This window comes from Trachurus japonicus, chromosome 23 (genome assembly GCF_045865225.1).
Source record: "Trachurus japonicus isolate A0001 chromosome 23, Traja_1.0".
Lineage (NCBI taxonomy): Eukaryota > Metazoa > Chordata > Actinopteri > Carangiformes > Carangidae > Trachurus > Trachurus japonicus.
Genome location: NC_140929.1, coordinates 17,487,946 through 17,491,713, shown reverse-complemented (window position 1 = coordinate 17,491,713; position 3,768 = coordinate 17,487,946). Strand labels below are relative to the sequence as shown.

At 37.7% G+C, this 3,768-nt stretch overlaps 1 non-coding gene across 1 annotated transcript; it reads left to right on the top strand.

The window, feature by feature from the left end:
- Positions 1-72, top strand: trnaq-cug (transfer RNA glutamine (anticodon CUG)). The gene has a single exon. It is a non-coding gene; the product is annotated as a tRNA-Gln (tRNA).
- The last annotated feature ends 3,696 nt before the right edge of the window (positions 73-3,768 follow it).

Below are 3,768 nucleotides of genomic sequence, written 5' to 3'. Positions count from 1 at the left end.
GGTTCCATGGTGTAATGGTTAGCACTCTGGACTCTGAATCCAGCGATCCGAGTTCAAATCTCGGTGGGACCTGACTGTTTGGAAGACACCTGTTACGAAGGCTGCCTCTTCTCAAGCTGGGGAACAATCGTCTGTCAAAGAAGGGAAAGGAAAAAAAATATGTCCGATCACCGCAACTTTTCCGCAAATTGGACCAATCATCGGTGCTTTCTGCGAGTTCCACTGCCGAGAATGTGAATCGGGACGCAGCGGTGGTCCAAAGAAAGTGAGTCCATGGAGGAACGGCATGACTGGGCTGACAGCAAGAAACTTGATACAATATAAAGTGATAAGTAAATGAACGCGAACTGAATTGAACGTGTTGAGTGTGTGAGCTGTCCTGGTTGAATGCACAAGCCTGTGTGTTCCCGCAGCACTCACCGAGGGAGAATCCAGTACGCCACCACAGGGCCGGAGCGGAACAGCCGGCGGCCAGGATCCGGCCGAGAACCCGCCCACTGGCCTCGAAGCACCGGTCTCTGGACCTGTCACTCAACGTTTCCACGTCCCAATTTTAAACCTAATAATAGTAAAACGGTAGAGTTTTTTAAAAATTCACCCCCCCTCAGAGTGTGTGCGGGGGTAGAAACTATTGGTTGAGACCAAAAAAATAAAATGTACCAGGCATATGTTTTTTTAAGCTGTAAAGTCGGCTATTTTAACATGGGGCTCAATTGGAATTGCTCCCTTCTGGAGCCAGCCCCCAGAGGAAGCTGACGGGATTGCAGTTTTTTCAACGCGGAAGTGAGTTTCACTTCTCAGACCGACAACTGCCCCCTTGGCGTTAATCTTGCGATAAAAAAATTGACGCCATTAAAATTGTTTTGCGATAACGCATTAACAGCCTTAGTAATTTCTTATACTTTGTCACTTGGCCATGCACCACTTGGCCATGCACCATGTTGCAGTGCTTTGCTTGGCCTGGTACTAATTAGAGCCCCTTGTAAATGGCCCAGTATCACAAAATCCTGGAGTTCTGTGCATTATTGCTCGCTGATAGATTGCTGCACATTTTAATCATCTCTGTGCAATTATTGTGGCATTTAGCAAATAAAAACAATTTGGGGTATCCTAACTCAGCCTTTCTCAAACTTTTTTCAGTCAGGGAACCTTTCAAAAGTACATAAAATCTCAAGGCACCCCAGTGTAAAATATGATTAAAATCGACACTGCATAGCCTAAACATGAATGCAAATGTCCTGTTTATTTATAATACGAACTGTAAATAATAATAATAACAACTTTATAGCACCTTTAAAAACACAGGTTTACAAATTGCTTCACAAAACAATAAATCAGAGACACAAATGGGGAGCATACATCAGTCCAACTGCCCAAAAGTCCCACGGCTCATTTCTCCAACTACCCATTCTACAGTTTTATTTATTTATTTATTTATTTAAAGGTTTAAGGATCAGGGACATTGCACATTAATCAAAACATTTAAACAAATGTAAACATGCCAGAATTAGCCAAAAGGCTATTTTTCATCTGTTGTCCCTGGACTGAGGTTTAAAGTCACCCTAAAAGGAAAAAAAAAAAAAAAATTTGGGTTATCAACATACAAATAAATTCAATGATTAAAAAGCTGAATAGTGGACAAAAGACAGAGAGCTCAGTGGAGGTCCATGCACACAAACTAACATAAAACTGAACTCAAACAGCAGCCGCTACAGACAAAACAGAAGCAACATTAAACAGCAACAGACACAATCACATTATACACACAATCACATTATACACATTGGACACATTAGAAGCCATGCACAAAAAGCAACAATACTAGACAATTAATACACTGACAGACAACATGACAAGAAATTTAATGTTCACAGCTTTGACCACTAATTAGCCACTTTTTTAAAAAAGTGTTTAAATGAGGCATAATTTGAAATATTTCTAATGTGAGTTGGAATAGAATTCCATTCACGAGCAGCCCTAATAGAAAACGCAAACTGGCTGAAAGAACTTTTTCTAAACGCAATAACACAGTCTCCTCTAGTTGCACTCCGAGTAGATGTTGATACCATTTTTATAAACTGATTCAATGTACGTGAACGTCCATGTATGTGGGTCAAAGACGAATAAGGATTTTAAAAATGGAAAAAAATGAAATTGGCTAAAAATACCCATTAAGTCACTTTCTATCTTTATTAGAGTGTTTTGTATATCACTCAACAACAGGAATTTGTTTTAAGAATGCAATAAACATTTTTCAGTGAATTATATGATTTCTCCCGTGGGAAATGTCCCCCCTGGGTAACGTAAATGGTTTTCAAAATTAATTAAAATTTCTATCATTGTTGGCATTTAAAGGTTTTTAGATCATTATAGTTAGAGCTCAACAAATAATTACTTCTCAGAAAACAACATTTTTATCAGAATTAATGTAATATATTTGGACATTTATAGTGAAATGGCTTCATTCGTTCCTGTTTGTCACACAATATTTAGTGCCAAAAAGAGAAAAAAGATGGAAAATGTCTTAAAGATTTTTCACAGTGTAAGTAAAAGGGTTGTTATTGTATCCTCACCTAAAAAAACACAAAACTGTAATATAATATGAAATTTGGGTTGAATTATTTGACTGTGTCATTGTTACTCAGAATGACATGCTGTTAGCCAGGAATGACCACTGCACGATTTCAGTGTCAAGTATTTCATTTAAGGCTGTTTCAGGAACATAATTTGTAACCAACATAATACAAAGAAACTGACAACTGTTAAAAGATCTGAAAAAGTGATTTTTTTTTTTTTAATCTTTAATTTCATGCAACAATGTAACAGCGACGTAACTATAAGAAAACACGTTCAGTTGTTTGTAAAAGCAAAGCATCAAAACATTCAAACAAGCTTTTTGTTCAACAATGTCAGTGTTAAAGTCACCAAGTGACCAAGTCATTTGCAATGTTAAAATATTAAAATGTTAAAAAACTAGAGTTGATTTTTCAGAATGTAATGGATTTGATTTCACAATAAACTCAACTAAAAACAACAAATCTTTCAAATAGTTCAGTAACTGAGTTATTTATAACAACTACATTTTTAGCCTAATACAGTAACTAACTGAATGTTCAAGTAACTTTAAACCAAACTTTTCTTTTCATAAACCTGTTAATGAATTACACTTTAAAGCAAACAATTGAAACTGCATTTTTCTCTTGGATATCTTTTCTTTTTTTTATCACAGCCTGAGGGAGCGGAGCAGGTGAGGTGAGCTACCAAAAACTTTGGAAGGTTTTCCAGTCTTGGGGACATAATTTTGATGAGTGATTCGTATCCGGCTCAGGTTCTGACAGGATGGCTTGCATGTCAGATGCATAATAGAAAATCACATCAGGGGTTGTTGGCCAGGCAAATTAATTTTTCCCCATTAGCTGTCGCATGCAACTCACCTCAAGTTCATTGCCAACTAATTTGACAACTTGACCAATGAATGGCATCTCATCGTATTTTACAACTACAAACCTGCCAACCAGGGGTCTTCTTTTTGTTCCCCATACTTGGAGCTGCAGTTTGTGGGTTTGTGGGGGTCTTTGTGATATTTAAGTCCAATACAATTGGACTGTGGCAGTCACACTCGGTGTTTTTGCCACGGCTGCAGAAGCATGACAGCTCTCTATGTTTGATCTTCTCTGGAGTCACAGACACGATCTGATGAATTTTCATTGTGCCTTTTATTACTGGAAGCTTTTCTGGAACAGCTTCATCATGTTTAAGAATGTCCTC